This window comes from Anoplophora glabripennis, unplaced genomic scaffold (assembly GCF_000390285.2).
Source record: "Anoplophora glabripennis isolate ALB-LARVAE unplaced genomic scaffold, Agla_2.0 scaffold12, whole genome shotgun sequence".
NCBI lineage: Eukaryota > Metazoa > Arthropoda > Insecta > Coleoptera > Cerambycidae > Anoplophora > Anoplophora glabripennis.
The window spans coordinates 1,279,532-1,299,646 of NW_019416512.1; positions in this window are offsets into that span (position 1 = coordinate 1,279,532).

Below are 20,115 nucleotides of genomic sequence, written 5' to 3' on the forward strand. Positions count from 1 at the left end.
ACGACCCGACCCTCTTGACGATTTTATGGTGACTCGAAAATTTATTTGAAAACTCTTGTCTTTAAATGATTGTTTCTTGGAAGATGCTAACAGAACTATTACCATAAATTGAGCACATTTGGAATTTGGTACGATATTTTTCTCTTATTTTTGTTCTTGGAAGAGATTTTGAGAAAACGCAATATTTTTTGAAATGCCACTTTATTCCCGTTAAGAAAGGTTCACTTGTTGCATGTCCTTAAAATGCGCCATTCCAGAAAAATATGAATACAATTTTTTTCTGCAGTCATCAATTAGTTCACTTTTTTGCTAACCTCTAATTACATTAAATATTTTTTACGATTTAGACTCATTTCTAAGTCGACGCCTACTAGGATATTTAAAAGTTGTTGTTATTTTTGCTTTCGTTGTTTTTATTTTGTTGTTTTTTGTTTGTTTGTTGTTTTGTTATTTGTTGTTTTTAGCTTTTGTTGTTTTTCTTTGTTGTTATTATTTGTTGAATTGTGAATTTATGGCGCTTTTTTCCGTCTATATTTTACAAAAGTCTTGTCCTGTTGCTTGTCAAATGTGCACGAACCTAAAAATTTCATTATACTTTCCACATGCAAGTAGGCTATGGCCACGAACAAAACCGCAGACCATTTTAACGATTTTGTTTTCTCCCCCTATAAGCCCATCCATCTATCCGCGCCTTCCCGATCCGACGCGTTGAAAGGACTCAATCTTCGGCTCATTTGTATTTGGAAATAACTGAAACATTCACGGGCCGTCCCGGTTTTCTGCGTCTCTTGTATCAAGCGCTGACACTTAATTTCCTCCACTAGCCCAAATTCTATATAAACCATGTGCTCCTGCTGCTCCGCTCCGGCGCGACTGCCGCCCCAATATGGAGATGTCTACGGGACGGGACAATGAGCGCGGCCGACTCGATTAGAAAAATGATTAAAGCGGGATTTTCGATCCGCAACCTCGTTTCGTTTGCGTTTGAACAGTTGTTTTTAAAGCGATTTCAAAGAGGGCTGGCTCTTCCTATGAAACGTTAAAATGAAATGTTTCCTTTTTTTAATCAGTGTTCTCGAACTTATTCGATGGGGAAAATATGCGCAACCTACTGACTACGGCAATACCAAAGCATTTGTAAATTTAAATCCACCAGTATTCGCTGAATAAATACTTTTAAAAATAGTTTGATCCTTACAAGGTGATTTATTGGAATTCGACAACATTTTAAAGATACGAGATTCCATGAGCAAACTATCAAAACGCAGACCACAATTTTGCCACACTTTAGAACATTTTTCAATTCGAAGTGTTCTACAGTTGTCTGACATAACGAATGACAGCCAGAAACAATGAAAAGACGCCGAAAATTTTGAGTTAAAAAGTGAAAAAGTTGAAATTTTCACTAAACTTTCGAATCTCATGTCATTCCACCAAAGTACTGAAAAACAGTTCGATGGTAGAAAGCCAAGACAACACCTTTCACCACTGATAAACCATGGAACCAAAACGCTTCGAACCACAAAATGTCGAACTGTGGCAAAGAAAGCTAAGTAAATAAAGTTGTGGGTACACATGTCGGCAAGTGACCCATTTTAAGCATTACGTCAAGAGCGCCAGCCTGACGCCGCCGCCCGGACCGGTCTAACAGTTGCAAGGACAAAGAACAGACGCGGAACGCACCAGGGTTCCAGGAAAAGGTCCACGACAGATTGGCGCCAAGGACCAGATACTTATACCTGCGAGGGACCCCACACCAGGACGATTCTCCAGCGAACGCTCGCCCCGACAACACTTCTTTTTCACAAACTTTGTTTTCAATAAATATACTTTTATTTTACCGCTGAGAGAGTTTCATTTTGCTGCACACCGAAAGCAGCCCTGAAAGTGTTAGGAAGCAGAACCTCACTCACCACTACAAAGGTATCAAACAAGTCAAAACCGTACTCCAGCTCACATGTATTTGAGGGCAACCCGAGGTAATTAATTCTATTTTTTGTATCCTAATGCCCAATGTTACGCCTCTGATAGAATGAGAAATATCATAAAGCCACTCAAAGAGTATTGCCCTTAATACTTCCATTAATTTGTTTTGTAATTAGTATAATACAATGATTCGATCAGCTTAATATAAACGTTAGATAAAGTTGTGATGCAAAAGTGTAATAATGGCAACTTTCACTACTCAGGCATATTGTGACATAACAAATACAGTTATATTGAATTAGTGAATATTTGTTGTAATTTAATAAAACGAGTGATTTACAAAAAATAAGGGTTCATTTCTACCACAAAAATCGCGAATTCTATATGAGATTGCGTTTACTTTACAAGGAAAGGTATGAATAATGTAACACATAAAAATATTTTACTAGGGTAGTTCTATTATTTATCTAGAAAAAAAACGTGTTTGTGGGCATGCTATTTAATACGAGGAAGTGTTTTGACAATTAAAAGAAAACGTCCATATATTAGTTATTCCATTTTTGAAGCATAAATCAGATGGATATAAACTCAAATCCAAATTATTTACTAAACAAGATGCGGAAGATATTACATTTTTAGTTACAAAACTATCGATGATTATTAGATAGAGCCTACAGAAGATTGAAGATTTATTAATAGATAATGTTATACAAGACACCTTTTCCGAATTATATTACAATATTAAAGAAACAAACGTTATGCAAAAATTAAAATTAATTAAAAAAAGAATTGCTGAATGCATGCATGCAATTTTTTGATGGAAAACAAATATTTGACATAAAATTAAATCGAATCTCAGGTTCTATTTGCTGCCAATGCCAATGCCAAATTAATGCCAATATTAATTTGTTACAGGATGACATAATAGTTATTTATTATACAGGGTGTCCCATTCATGTTTCAAAAAATTTTGAATATTTGATTATAGGTTTATTATTTTTTCATTATTCTACTAGTGAAATAAAGTTATTTTATTCCACTAGTGGATAAAGTATCACTTCGGTTCATATTTGTGGATAAAAGTCTGATTGTTCATAAAAATATTTTTTTAGACTCAAAAACTGCAAAAACCAATACATTTGTTTCAAGTCGCACTTTTTTGTTGAAAAGTGAAAATATTTTTTACAGGTGGTAGGAGAAAAATTAAACTTTTGCAGCAATTACATAAAGCCAATACTAAGCTGATTTATTTGCGCAAATGAATCGAGCACAATTGGAGCAGAACTCGCCTGTCGCGAATTTTCTGCTCATATTACTCCGCAACTCCTAAGCAAGAACTCGTCCATATTCCTATGCTGCGTACGGCTGTAAAGTCGGCCCCTTCCACGGAGTTATTGTGTCTCCGACATGTCGTTAGTATTTTATGCCGTATAAAAATGACATTACTCCGGTACGGTTCAGTTATTCAGATATGTAATGAGCCAACAGCATGTTCCTGAGCTTAGTCGGTATTGGGACATAATCGTAAAGTGGAGCGAAGGAAATCGACCCATTTCGGAATATACTTCCCTTAATTAAGGCCCCGGCGTCTGGTGGGGCCGCGGGAGGGAGCAATTGCAGCCTTTAGAGTCATACAGTTTCATAAAAATCGCTGCATTTATTAATTGGTTTACAATACAGTAATTAAGAAACGGATAATGAAAAATAAGAATTTATAATGTGGTCAGCTCTCTCCCATCTTAGACATAAAGATTGACTCACAAGTCGTTCTTATGTGTGGCAGGGGCAGTATACCATCATTATACAGTAAAATGTTTTAGGGCCTTTACAGTGTGGACGATTTTGGTGGTTCATGTATGGGTATTTTGGAAACTATAAAATATAGGAAAATGGTTAGATGGGGATAGTTTTAGAGAGTTCTGTTGCCTCAGTTATTTTGAAAAAATAAATGTGGCGTTTTCGAAAATTGTCTGTAACTTTTTCATTTGTTAAATCTGAAAACACTTTTTCACAGCAATTTTTTTGAGGAATTTCACTGTATATTTAAACCTTTCATTGCGACGTTTCGGTTGCGAGAAACCATCATCAACTTTCGTTTTTCTTATGGGCACCATATTGAATTTTAAGCTGAGCAAATAGAGCATTTTTTTGGCTTTTCAATAATATAAGTATGTCCATTTGTGGCTATGCATGAAAGGCACCTTTGTAAAATATTATTTGTCATTCGCCGAATGGTATTCCTATCAATACAATTTGCAAACACGTGGCCATTAGTATCAATTTTTCACTCAACGCCATGACATTAATGATAAGCTTTTACAAAAATTTGAGACTATTCTATAATAGTTTCGAAAAATTATGCGGTGTTGCCAGATTTATTAAAAATATTAAAATATTGATTTTTGAAATTTTTTCTTACTTGAAAAGCCAAAAAAATGCTCTATTTGCTCAGTTTAAAATTCAATATGGCGCCCATAAGAAAAAAGAAAGTTGATGATGGTTTCTCGCAACCGAAGCGTCGCAATGAAAAATTAAATATACAGTGAAATTCCTCGAAAAAATTTGCTGTGTTCGGATTTTAAAAATTCCTCTAAATAAAAAAGTTACAGAAAATTTTCGAAAACGCCACATTTACTTTTTTTCAAAATAACTCAAAAACGTGAAGAGTTAGGACGGGTCTGCAAGCGCCATTAAGTTAGCAACAGAACTTTCTAAACCTTTCCCCATTTAACCATTTTCCTATCTCTTACAGTTTCCAATATCCCAATACTTGCATCACCAAAATGGTCTACACTGTATACAATTCAAAGTGTTATATCTTGCGCAAGGGAAACTTATCTAGAAGTTTTTTTATATACCTTGAAGTATAGATATTTCATAAACTTATGTTGCATAGATCCTAAATCGTTTATTATTACATTCTAATTTGGAATTTAAATAATCGAGGTGTATTCCAGTTTAAATCTAACATTGTGCAAAACCATACTTATCGTTTTAACTTCGACGTCACCTGTTACATGGATTTTGTATAATAATGAAAACGTAATATTGACAGTTGGTAGAAGGGAGCGCAAAAACAAGCGCTTATAGGTGAGGAATTCTGGAAGGAAGCCTAGACAGTTGAGGTGAGAACAGCGCAGAGTGAAAAGTAAGACGATCGATGTACGGTGAAAATATATAAGTGAAAAATTTAAAGTGTTTAACCGGTATTAGTTAGCAGGTAATTATTCTTTAAGTACTTTGTTGTTAATTGTTCTATGTAATCTTATGCTTGTGATGATTATAGATGTTTCATGATAAAAATTCTGTGTATGTTTAGCCTTCATTGTCTTACGCTCAGGGGCGTATATTTTTCTAAGATAAAATTGTTACAATTATTATTAAAGATTGCTCATTATTTATTACATGTTGAAATATGTATCTATTGTCGTGACTGCCCGGATATTGCAATAACAACTCCTTTGTTTCACATTTAACTTGTTTTATCATGATTACGTTGTTCGAAAAACAAATGATAAAAGCATTTCTTGTGCCCACTTTATGTCATACGCATATAAGTTGAGTTGTTGAGTTTACTAACATTTTCGCCCGGAGGAATGAATCTGTAAAAAGCATAATTGAATACAAAAATAAGAATTGCTCTGGATTGCCTCCCGTATGAGACTCCAGTACTTTACTTATTATTATTGTTATTATTGTTGTTGTTATTATTGTTGTTGTTGTTTAAAAAAAGAATAATTAAATACAAAAAAAGAATTGCTAAAACAGATCTTCCGAAATCTCAACTCATAGCTGGATTGCCTCCAGGATCGGACTCCAGTACCTTCCGGCCCTGCCGGCTAACTAACACCAAACCTCTTCAGTTTTACTTGGAAGTGTGTATGTCTAATTTGAGTGAGATGACATTTAGTGAGAAATTAAATGTCAGGTCTTAATTATCATTAGCAAAGGAACTTAATTTATGCCTTTTATTAGTGGTTGTTTTGTATTTATATTTTGTAGTTAGAGCAACGATCGTGGGTTTCTCTGCCATGCTCTTTCCCCGCAGGAGCTCTAGGTGAGCTTGGCACTCTCATTTTATGTTAAATGGTTGTTAATGTTTTTGTTGTTCATTCTATTTGTCACATGTTTAATTTGAAGACTGTTGTACATAAATAATAAAGCTAGGTGTATTTACTCTCTGCTTTGGTTTTATAAAATTAAACCATACTTCCCCTCTTTAAAGTTAGTAGCCAGCGCCTTCCGGTCAATCAGAAATAGGTATTCCTTATGACGATCACATATTTTTGGCCACAACTACGTTTACTTATTTTTATTTTTGATCGAACCCGGGGTTGTTATACTACAACATAAAAACAATTTAACATTTTTATAGTATTGACGGAGATAAAATCCCTAGAATGTTTAACATAAATCCGTAGATTTTATTGGCCTCATAAGTAACAGTGTTGATGTTTACATAGAAAGCAAGAAATTTGTCATAAACTATGCTCAAGTCAAAATAGTCAGGCATATAGAAGATGACATTATTAATAAAACCATGTATGACTGGGGAAAATTTTCTGTTGTACGACAAAATACTACATTTTACATCCACATAAAGTAAAATTTTTACTTTATCTAAGTCAGTAACTGTATCGTTAATAAATATAATGAACAATAGAGGACCAAGAACGGATCCCTGTGACATTCCCGAAGTGGCAGTGTATTCGACAGACTTGATGTCTTTCTAGACCATTATTGGACTGTATAAGATAAGATTGGAATATAGTAATTAAACTTTTTGAAATACCTAGATTATAAATTTTATCAAGCAGTACGGCCGAATCTAATCTGGCAGTAGTACAGTCTGTACAATATTTGTTGAGAGAATTCCAGGAAAAGAATAAGCCAATAAAGTTCTGTTTTCGGAACTATTGTAACAATTTACCGCGGCAGGGTGCGTGCTTTGAAATTTTTCATTTGGAAAAATTGTCTTAAAATAGTTATAGACGTTAAACACAATGCTTTTCATAAAAATTGTTAATAAAAACTGGCGAGTCCCGAAGAGGTCTGGTTAAAATTTCGGGTAGTGAATTGTCACGGGTAACGCGCTGCTCGAAACAACACAGCTTATTCCCACCTGTCTCCCGGCGACGCGTGATGGATTAATGGGTATTGGAATCGCATATTTCAGGCGTGTTTTATCTCCTGCTCCCCGAATAATTTCCAGTTTGTAAAGTTTACACATGTCAAGTGGTGTCGATACCGGGACGAGGATGGCGCGAATCCGCTCTTTGACGACAAAGGAGAAGCGGATCTTAATATCCGCGTACGGGGAGCGGAATCGTTACGCCGGTGGTGTCGGCTTCAGAGGGGATCGGCTTTCTTAAGGAGAGCATAATGGGATCACGTTCATCCCTCTTAGACGGGATCAGAAAGACTTAACTGCGGGACTTTGCTTTTTTACCCCCCTCGTCTACGGCGGCAGGCAACCGCAACCTTATCGCCATTTTAGATAATTTCATAACAGCATCGGCAGCCGCGACTCGGTCGCTCACGCTAATGATTCCCCGCTCGGCGAAGGGTTTATCTAGATTTAGATTTTCTTCTTCCTCTTCAGGATCCGTAAGTTTTGTAGAAAAACCCAGACACGTCACACAAGCAACATTTCATAGTCTGTTTCTATCACCATTAACGTATATTAGTGAGATTAAGCAGCGTGATTTTAACATTTGATTTCTTTTTCAAAAAGTTCGCTTGCAACATGTCTGTATTTCATAATTCGAGGATTCTTTGAGCACGGATGCAAATGTTTCAAATTGGTATTCGCAAATTCGAGTGCAAAATACAAGTTGTGGATTTCTTGGATTATTTCAAAGCAGTATGATTTTAACATTAGACTTCTTTTTCAAAAGATTTGCTTGCAACATGTAACATGTATTTCATAATTCGAGGATTGTTTGAACACGGATGCAAATGTTTCAAGTTGGTATTCGCGAATTCGAGTGCAAAATACAAGTTGTGAATTCTAGGATTATTTCAATAAAGGAAACTTGGTATGAACCTATGTCGTAAACAATTTAATTTTTAATTTTCGATATATCAAGTCAAAGTTTAAAAAATATAACACATGCTTGTCCAAATATTTCAATAGGTCAAACAATAGTGCAGAACAGAACCACTAAAAACCTCAGAATGTCTTCGTCACTGAATATTTTTTAATTTCGATTAGTGCATGTGCTTCCTAATTGCATTTCACACAGAAAAAAATGGCTTTTCATTTTATTTGGAAAATAAACCAGTTCCGAATTTATACAGGGCGATTCAGGCATAATGCCATTAATTTTAAGGGAAGATAGTGAAAACGAGTAGAATATAAAGTCGAGATTAAAAAAATTTTGAAATGCATATTTACGATGAAAAAAATTTTAAATCATTATTTAAACCCCTTTTCAGGCTGTTGCTGACCGCTGACCCACAAAGGTTTATCGAGAGTAAATCTTGACTTACCGTATTATTCAGTCACTGACCTTGTTTTTACTGCGTTTTTGATACGCAGACAACGACAAGGAGTAAACAGATATTTTTAACACGTGAATGAATAAGATATTTTTTTTACATTTTAAGTATTAACAAGTATTATTTATTTGTTAATAAAAACAAATGTATAAGGATAATAATCGTTAAATTATTACAATTTAGTATTTTGAATATTGTTAACGGTTTCACTATCACCCTGTATATTTTTTAAATTTAAAATAGGCTTATTATATTTGAATAAACCAACAGTAATTTTAAAATTATTGTAATAAAAGTAAATAAAAATGTACTGCTTTGGTGTTACTTTTTCAAAATATCGGTGATTGCATCCTCGAAAATATCGAATATCGAACAAAATAGGGTCTTCCTCATTCAGTCAAGCATTAAAAAATGTATCTGTTAAATTACTTACTAATGTATTTCAAATAGAAAATAACAATCTCTAGGTACTTTAAAAGTTGAAAGTTTTCAGCCTCGGAAATTTTAATTTTTTTAATGGAATCTTTAAACTTGATGCAAAATTTAATTTCTTTTCAATTTTATTAAGGTATACCAAAAAAATACCTATTTTTTTAGAAAAAATAATAATTAGCAAAAACAATTACCTACATTTTTAAAAAAATAAATAATTAGTAAAAAAATTACCTATTTTTTAGAAAAATGTATAATTAGCTTAGAAAATTACCTACTTTCTGAAAAGTTAATAATTACCAGAAAAAATTACCTAATTTTTTTTCGAAAAATTAATAATCAGCTATTACCAAATTTTTTTAGAAAAATTAATAATTAACAGAGAAATTACCTATATATTTTTCTAAGATAAAATTGTTACAATTATTATTAANAAAAAATAACCTACTTTTTTTGAAATGTTAATAATTAGTAAAAAAATTACCTAATTTTTTATAAAAATTAATACATAAATTAGCAAAAAAAAATTAAATTTTTTTGGGAAAAATTAATAGCAAAAAAATTAACTATTTTTTTTTACAAAAATTAATACCTAATTTGCTAAAAAAATTACCTACTCTTTTTGAAAAGTTAATAATTAGCAAAAAAATTAACCAATTTTTTTTACAGAAATTAATACATAAATTACCAAGAACAATTACTTAATTTTTTTGGGAAAAGTTAATATTAGCAAAAAAATTACCTATTCTTTTTAGAACAACTATTAATTAGCTAAAAAAATTACCTACTTTTTTTGAAATAATGATTAGCAAAAAAAATACCTAATTTTTTACAAAAATTAATACATAAATTAGAAAAAAAATTATCTAATTTTTTTGGGAAAAATTAATAGCAAAAAAAGTTACCTAATTTTTTTTTAAAAATTAATAGCTACCAAAAAATGACCTAATTTTTTTTAGAAAATTTAATAATTAGCAAAAAAATTATATTTTTTTAAATTAGATAGTAACTAGTAAAAAAAATTACCTTATTTTTTTTAGACAAATTAATAATTAGCTAAAAAAATTACCTACTCTTTTGAAAAGATAAGAATTAGCAAAAAAAACCTAATCTTTTACAAAAATTAATACATAAATTAGCAATTTTACCCATTTTTTTTTTGAAAAGTTAATAGGTTGCAAAAAAATATAACTAATTTAATAAAATAAAATTTTTGCCAAACACTGATTTTACAATCTTGAAAACAAGAATAAAAAAATAAAAAGGAGAAAATGATTATTGTTTCAACGTAGACAGGGACGTGGCAATCCATACCGAGGCGAGCGGAAATCACCTCGCGACACATTGCCGAGTTATTATCTCGCACCGCGAACGAAGCAGTATTCGCCGTGTTTTCATAAATCAGGCATGATTTTCGCCTTAATTTCTCGCCGTCTCGGCGAACGGGTCTCTTCCCGCTCCGGCAGGGGAGCCCATATTGGCCACTCCGGGCTCCCTCGGCACAGATTAAGGCCTCCTCGTTAAATATTCATGTGCGACAGGGGCAGATAAAAATAAGAACGCGGCATCTTCGCGACTCACTACGTAAACACTTGAGAATTTGATATGAACTACGCCAGACCAAGGGACTCGACCGCACGACACCCTTAAGACTTTACGTGTGAGTTTTTTAGTGATATGGGAGAGCAGTGAATGGAAAAAAAAGGGAAGAAAATATCTGAATTATTTCGTTTAAATATCAAGGTTGAAAATGCAGGGATTTAATTTTAACAGCTGCCTATTTATATGAAAATGAAACAGTGCAACTAATATACAGGGTGACCCATTTTAAATCTGAACACCCCGACAAAAATTATAATTAAAAGTTTTAACATCCAAAATTGTACTTTTGAAGAAAAAGTGATATTTTATTTTTCTAATCGCTAATCACTGATCAGGGCTTCCTGCGATTTTTTTTTACTAAAATTCAAGAAATCATATCAGCAATTTTTGGGTGTGTAAAAAAATACGAAATTTTAAAATTTTTACAAATAAATTTAATAACGAAAATATTATTATGCAGTTAATATTACAAAGTAATTTATGAAATAAAACATCAAAAAAGATAACCAAATTTTATTCATGATTCAGATACGATTTTTTTTAGTATTTCTCTCATGTCACAATAAAAAAAATATTTAATTTTCCTCCAAGAGTTGATAATATCATTTCCAAGATATACAAAGTGTTTGGTGCATCGTTTGCCAAATTCAATTGGCCGAAAAGAAGGGTGATTTGCAATCTCTTCAGCCCCAATAACTCACTCTTGGCTCCATGGGTTTTTTTATTTCAACTTTTTCATTGTTGTTTCAAAAAATCCCAAAATTCAGTATTTAAACATAAATTTAAAAGAAAGGTATATTCGTCTCTATAGAGAAAAATGTCACAAACAGCTAAGTTGTGAGAAAATCCTTATTTCAACATTTACAGTAGGAAGAATAAATTTTTTTTTTTCAGGCACCCCGATTATTGAAACAAACGTTCGTTTTATGTACTAAGTTGTCCGTTTCGCGAAAACATGTTTGATTATATTATGTTCGTTACAAAACAAGGCATTTATTAAGAATTAATAAACGGACTTCATAACAAGACACAAAGGCGAAGAGTAGAACTACTGCTATTGATCGTCAAAGTGAAATTGTCTTTTTTTTTTCAAGTCAATTGAAAAAACAGTCCTTAAATTGTGGAAATACATACATTTTTTTGTAATATTCGAATATTTTGGTTTCAGAGCTCAGTCCGTATCGTACGCCTTTGCTAAGAGTCGAAAGCATTTTTTGAAATGCTGCGGCACAGAGGTAAGTTATTTAAAAATATTTTAATCACGTTCAGGGGATGCTTTTTTTTGTCTTTGGCTTAATTTCTTAATTTTTCCCACAACCCCATTAATCCTCAAAAATCCTTAGTATTCTGGAATCTCATTTACGCCGAAGAAGGAAATCGATTCGATTCGTTTGCATTTGATTTAATTAAGGACCGGCGTCTGTCCTTTTAGCCCGAAAATCTCATTGTCGCGGGGATATGCCGTCCCCGCCCCGCCGCCGCCTCGTATGTGCCCCTAAATAGAAATTGATAAAGCGTTCTTATGCCCGCACAGCAGCCCGTATACTGGCGAACTTCTGTTTTTCATTCCGCACGAATCTGCCCATCCCGAACCCTTCTTCGCCGCCCCCAGGAATATTTCCAGCGAGGTCGCGTTTTTCGCGGACGAGGAAATACGTTCTTAGGCTGTGGTTGTTGTCCATTTATTCGACAGTGCCGTAAGTTTATTTTAAATAAAAAAATCAAATATAACAAAATAAATCTTCTCTTTGAAATAAAATATGCTGATTAAATTGCAAAATTAGTCGCATAAATTCATTGAATTTATGTTTTTACCACATACCAGATAGACTGAGCGATGGAAAGAGCGAGCGACAAGCATGGTAGCTCGCTCGTGAAGTAAACATTTCCTTTATTTTTGTTATTACTAATTTAATTTAATAGTAAACAATACTTTTGTTGACTATTTTTTAATTAGCATAAAAATATACTCGAAAGGCCACAGAAACACGTACTAACCATTGACATGGCATGTCAGTAGTATAGCTGGGGGGTTTTGTGACACTTCGATGGCATGTCCATCCGAAGAGACCAAAGATAGGGGAGTCCGTTGAAGGTCACCGAAGAGTTATCTGAAGAAGTGGTGCCGACAATGACCAGAGGGTTAGTTCTGAATTTTGCAGCATTTAACAGATGTCGCTGTAATGCATTAATTACGCACAGAAGAAGAAGCGGTGTCGACAATAACCAGAGGGTTAGTTTTGAAATTTGTCGCCTGCATTTAACAGATGTCGCAGTGTATATGTAATTATGCAGCTAAAGAAGTAGTGTATAATAACCGGAGGGTTTAGTTTGAAATTTTGCCACCCGGTTTTAATAGATGTCGCTGTGTGTATGTAATTGCGCATGGAAGAAGAAGCGTAGATGTTTTCGTTCAGGATTTGATCGCCAGAATTTAATAGATGTCGTTCACGCACCTGCGTATANTCGAAAAATCCCAAAATTCAGTATTTAAACATAAATTTAAAAAAAGGTATATTCGTCTCTATAGAGAAAAATGTCACAAACAGCTAAGTTGTGAGAAAATCCTTATTTCAACATTTACAGTAGGAAGAATAAATTTTTTTTTTTCAGGCACCCCGATTATTGAAACAAACGTTCGTTTTATGTACTAAGTTGTCCGTTTCGCGAAAACATGTTTGATTATATTATGTTTGTTACAAAACAAGGCATTTATTAAGAATTAATAAACGGACTTCATAACAAGACACAAAAGCGAAGAGTAGAACTACTGCTATTGATCGTCAAAGTTCTTGAAAAAAATTATGTTTTTTGTAATATCTGGAAAATGTTACTATGGATTTTAATGAAACTTACGGTGGACATGTTTCTAAGTAAGACTCATGTTTTGATGAAGCAACCGCGTCCATCCACCTTGGGCTAGTGGTAAATTATTCTTGTGTCTTGGTGCAATAATTACTAGAAATTTTTATTTGGTCTCTGGAATCAATTGCGGTCGATAGCCGCACGGTTTAAAGCGTCAGTACTTAAATCGATGTGTGCTAATTCTACCCGGGTTCGATTCCCGCAACCGGTAGACCGTAGATTAGCTATGCTTGTACGGAGAATTGGTACCCTATGTGCAGGTATGGTAGGGTGGAAGAATGTTGGCTTGGGTCAATGTGAGAGATTGACACTTGTTGGCATTTGACCACCCCCCTAATTAATGAGGTATTCCAGGTTTCCCTCATTCCTGCAGTGAATGGTCGTTAGGGCGTACCAACATAAGTCGTTCCTGGGCGCAAATGCGGCCTGCTGAGGGATAGAGATATTATTATTAATTCATTTTTTTAATTGATGCATCACTCCTTTTTCGGGATTTTTGTGCTCTTGGTAAAATCTTATAGCATTCATAGTTTTTACGCAAAAAAGGTTTTCAATTCTAGACAATCATTATCACTACTACTCAAGTACAATCACTACTATTGTAGTAAGCTATACCAATCTTGTCCTTAAAAAGAATTATTTCTTTATTTTGTTGCTTTATTTTGAAATTTTTTTGATAACTGCAATGTTTCATTTTTTTATTAATTCCAAATATCTGAGTAGTTATTATTGTTTCCATAACGAAGGAGGCTTTGTCCTATGAAAATAACAACTAAACAATTATGCCAAACGAAATGTGACAGCTCTTGCTACGTGCAAAATTAGTGTTATTTGTGTTGGAAAAGTACTTGTGAACAAAGAAAAGCCTTTTACGAATGTGGAAGCATATGATATGTCGGCAGTTTATTTTCAATGTCTGAAAAATGCCGTTATAGCTTCAAGAGAATCCGCTTTGCGATACCCTCGTAGAATACGCTACTCCAGAGAAGTATTTCAGCGTTTATCCAGGCGCCACTACATTATGTAAGAGGACATCGCCGTGCAAGAACGGAAGATAATATTATTAATATGTTGGCTTGTGTCCATGTAAATCCCCAAATAAGTCTAAAGGAATTAGTTAGAGACCTGAGAATTTCATATGGAAGACAAGTACTTTTCTCACACAAGTGACACTAATTTTGCACGAAGCAAGAGCTGTCACATATCGTTTGACATATTTTTTTTATTTGTCTATTTTCATAGGACAAAACCTCTTTCGTTATGGAAACAATAATCTTTATAACTACTCAGATATTTGGAATTAATTAAAAAATGAAACATTGGTTATCAAAAAAATTTCAAAATAAAGCAATAATTCTTTTTAAGGACAAGATTGGTATAGTTTTATAATTTAATTCCGGTTTGTGTATTTGTTTCCACAATGAAAGGTATATCAAACCATGAAAAAAAAAACCTATATCGTTGCATTTAATTTTTTTAGTTAACGGAGACAATTACAAAACTTTTCTCATTAACGTCGTCTACCGTTGCGCAGGAAAATAATATTTTTATTCTCATATCATAAAAAATAAATTTTATTAATAATTATTTAGAATGAGACATCGTTTATTGAAATCGATTAAGGCATTTAGAAGTTATGACAATTTAAAAATTTCAAGATAGCGACCTTCATACTGACGTTGCTATCGTAATAACAAAAAAATGTTCGAACAAAAAGGGTTTAACAGTATATCTAAAAAGTGTATTTGCAATTTAGGTTATATAAGCGAAATTTCGAAAAACCGACAATTTTCTGTAACATTATAGCAGTTGCACCCCCTAGCAGTGAAGTTACAAATTTGAAAATATTTTAAATCAATTTCTTTTGATCGTATTTGTAAATAGATTTTTTACCCCATAATCGTAGTACGTCTAGTTTTCTATAAACAGCCGATACCGTTAATGGATCACCCTGTATATTCAAAAGTCCATTAACTTATTTTTCTAAAAAGACGTCAATTGAAAAGGCAGTCCTCAAATTGTGGAAATGCATACATTTTTTTTGTAATATACGAATGTTTTGGTTTCAGAGCTCAAGAGTCCGTGTCATACGCCTTTGCTAAGAGTCAAAAATTTTTAGAAATGCTGCGGCACCACACAGAGGTAAGTTATTTAAAAATATTTTAATCACGTTCAAGGGATGCTTTTTTTTTGTCTTTGGCTTAATTTCTTAATTTTTCCCACAACCCCATTAATCCCCAAAAATCCTTAGTATTCTGGAATCTCATTTACGCCGAAGTTTGCATTTGATTTAATTAAGGACCGGCGTCTGTCCTTTTAGCCCGAAAATCTCATTGTCGCGGGGATATGCCGTCCCCGCCCCGCCGCCGCCTCGTATGTGCCCCTAAATAGAAATTGATAAAGCGTTCTTATGCCCGCACAGCAGCCCGTATACTGGCGAACTTCTGTTTTTCATTCCGCACGAATCTGCCCATCCCGAACCCTTCTTCGCCGCCCCCAGGAATATTTCCAGCGAGGTCGCGTTTTTCGCGGACGAGGAAATACGTTCTTAGGCTGTCGTTGTTGTCCATTTATTCGACAGTGCCGTAAATTTATTTTAAATAAAAAAATCAAATATAACAAAATAAATCTTCTCTTTGAAATAAAATATGCTGATTAAATTGCAAAATTAGTCGCATAAATTCATTGAATTTATGTTTTTACCACATACCAGATAGACTGAGCGATGGAAAGAGCGAGCGACAAGCATGGTAGCTCGCTCGTGAAGTAAACATTTCCTTTATTTTTGTTATTACTAATTTAATTTAATAGTAAACAATACTTTTGTTGACTATTTTTTAATTAGCATAAAAATATACTCGAAAGGCCACAGAAACACGTACTAACCATTGACATGGCATGTCAGTAGTATAGCTGGGGGGTTTTGTGATACTTCGATGGCATGTCCATCCGAAGAGGCCAAAGATAGGGGAGTCCGTTGAAGGTCGCCGAAGAGTTATCTGAAGAAGTGGTGCCGACAATGACCAGAGGGTTAGTTCTGAATTTTGCAGCATTTAACAGATGTCGCTGTAATGCATTAATTACGCACAGAAGAAGAAGCGGTGTCGACAATAACCAGAGGGTTAGTTTTGAAATTTGTCGCCTGCATTTAACAGATGTCGCAGTGTATATGTAATTATGCAGCTAAAGAAGTAGTGTATAATAACCGGAGGGTTTAGTTTGAAATTTTGCCACCCGGTTTTAATAGATGTCGCTGTGTGTATGTAATTGCGCATGGAAGAAGAAGCGTAGATGTTTTCGTTCAGGATTTGATCGCCAGAATTTAATAGATGTCGTTCACGCACCTGCGTAATTAGGGACTGGAGGTGCATTTGAAGAAGGCAAATGTTATTTCATAATTTAGTAGTATTTTGTTGGTATAGTTATGTAACTATACCAACAAAATTTGTATGTATGTACACGAAAAAAAAAAAGATTTATAGTGGTGAGAGATTAAGGGATGTTCTGGAAGAATTGCAAACAGAAATATTAAAAATGGCAATGGCTATTGAACAACAAAAGGATCCAGTTTTTTATGAGGAATAGGACTATAGTACAATAATTACTAAATATAATTATAGAAATAAATTATGTGAACAATGTTTAATAAATAAAATCGATTTAATGGACTTGGGTCGAGGCATGTCAAGATTGAATTTGGGGAAATACTATAAAGATTTTATGAAAGCACATTTATTTTGATGATGATGATGATGATGATGAAAATAAAATGGATTTTAGCAATGATGAAGAAGTTTTGTAAGTAAGTTTTCTTTTATTTTCAAGGAGTACATTTTTGATCTCAATCCTATAAATTGAGAAATAATTTTTCCACAACATTCATCTTTCATCACTCCTAAGACCTTTTTGTTTTTAAGGGTATTTGATATGCAGGGTGTTCCTAAATAAGTGTCGCAACGGAAAATTCCTCTTGAAAAGAGTAACATTTTTTTCCTCTTCCATTTTTTTCTTCAGGCTTTCGTTTTCGAGATACACAGTGTCAAAACCTTTTTTCAGATTTTTGCCAATATCTTAGGAACCGTTTGAACTACAGGACTGAGCTTTTGTACATACATTACCACTATTAATAGCTACTTGTTGCAAATGCTGTTAAATTTCGTTAAAATTTATTACTACCCATCTTTTAAATTACAAAAGATTTTTGAAACGTTAGCAAAATGTTTGTTTTTGTTCATAAAAAGTCATTTTTCTTGAAAACGGTTGACTTTAGTGCAATGAACCAAGAGAACTCTTTTTGTGTAAAATTCATTGACGCTTCAGAATTTGCTGTCAAATGTTAATTTTTTCAGTGGCGTAAAAGTTAGGGGAGAAAAAACCTTACGATACCTTATAATCTCCACCACTGGCACGTTCAATGAATTCGAGAAGGGTGCGAAAAAGTAGCTATTAATAGTGGTAATGCGTGTACAAAAACTCAGTCCTGTAGTTCAAACGGTTTTTAAGATATTGGCAAAAAAATTTTAAAAAAAATAAAGTTTTGACACCGTGTATCTCGAAAACGAAAGCCCGGAGAGAAAAATGGAAGAGGAAAACAATGTTTCTTTTTTCTTTTCAAGAGGAATTTACAGTTTTCCGTTGCGACACTTATTTAGGAACACCCTGTATATTATTTGGAGGATAATCTGATTATCAAATTTATGTATATCCTTTTTTATCTTGAAAATAAACAAAAAATAAAAACACTGAAACTAACGAGTCTAGCAAACGGTATCTGCAGTGAGACAATGGAATTACGCACCCGTGCTAGCAACCCTCACTTCTTCCCGACTCGGTTTTGTTTTAACCGACCCGCTTATTGGTTTTTACGATACATGCCTAACGAAACGAGCCCGATTTTTATGTAGTTACGCGCCGCGTTCCTTTTTTCTCGACACCTTCGCCGAGGATGTGGAATTATGTAAATTCATAGGGGCCCCACGCGCAAACACAATAAACGTGTAAGCTGCCGGGAGTTCGAAACGCCATTAAATTTATGAAAAATTGGCCTAATTTTATATCCGCCTAGCGTACGGAAAAGCCACGCGGCGGTGCTGGTTTTGCGGGAAATTCGGGAAATTCAGAATATCTATTGGATAGGTTCGTGCAATTGGAAAAATATTACTCAATAAATATTTGTCTTTTGTTTATCTCAGGAAACAATTACAGACATTAGCTGAAGATACACGAGCAGTTTTATCGGCCGATTTGGCCGATTTATCGTAGAATTGCATAAATTGTAAAGACAAAACTGCTAGTTTGGCTCATCAAAATTCCAGTATTTTGGTGGTTAAATTGTTGCCAAATAATTTGGAGCGATTATTTTGTCAGGTACACTAACACAGCGATCAAACGGCAGATAAGTCTGTCGTGAATTATCTTGCGATATTTTGTAGAGCATTATCTGCGTGTTAGTACATGTTGGAGGAAATATCTGCGCCATATGTTGTTACGCTTTTTTTTTCATTTTGAGATTAAAAATTAAAATTATAATACCCTGTATATATGTAGATATCTATATTTAATAGCTCAGTAATATAATTCCTTAGTGAAACATAGTTTTTATAGTTCGCGTTATTTTTGTTGGTAAAGTCTATTATTATCATTGAGGTGTTACAAAAATAAATAAATAAATAAAAGGATAATTAGGTTAAATAAATAAATCTTTGTGAATGACACAGACGTAACGAATAAACTGTCAAATAAACTTTGTATAATAATTAGATTCAATAAAACTTCGCATTAGTGCTCTCTAAGATTTGTCTGAAATATTTTTCTTAACGAATTATCGGACGATTATTTGGTACAATTTATCGCTCCAATAAGTCTTTACGTGTGTATTCAGCTATTGATATATCAAAACATTTGAAATTACGTATTTCCCTGAAATGTCAAAGTAACAACTATAAACCAAAGAAGTCACAAGTTTTGTCAAATAAACAACTTGAAACGTTTATTATTCAAACACGAGATAATATACAGGGTGTTAGAAGTTTGACTGCCTTAATTTTAACAGACGATAGAATACATTAAAATAAACAAAAAAACCTTATATGACATGGGTCCTAAACTCAACCATTTCCAGGAAAAAAGTTATCAAAATCTCCAAAAGTTCGATTAATTAAGGAATATAGACATAACTGAGTGCATAGAATGCCGTAATATACAATGTTTATCACTTTTTTGAACTTCTTAATGCTTAATTCTAAAAAATAATTAGCGTTGTAATAAATTTAAATTTTGATAAAATTCATATCGAGCGATGTGACTACGGCGCGGCGGATACACGAGGTACTAAGCTGTCCAGCAGTACGCAATTCAGTTGGTATCTAGAATTGGACAGTGTCTGAGTATTTTTTGCGTACCTACCAATATTTCCTTTTCTTCAGGTGTTTTCCAGCGAGTGCGTGAAAATTGGATTCGAAGGTGTCGTGCGTGCATGAAAAATGGTGGTGGACATTTTGAGCATATGTTATACATGTATTTTGTACTTGAGCGTTTAAAAATTACTGACTATTGCTTTTTGGTAAGTACCTAAATTATTTTTGATACGTATGATTATTTGCATGACATGAATCTTTGGGTGCTTTAATTACATATTTTTTAAATTCATAATTTGATTAAAAGTTAAGTTCCTGTTTTAAGAGATTCATAATTACTAAAATTCGAGTTAAAATTTAAGCACAACACTATCTTCTTACTACAAAATCGGCACATTTTATTTTAGTTGTTTAAAAACTGGAAAGCAATTGT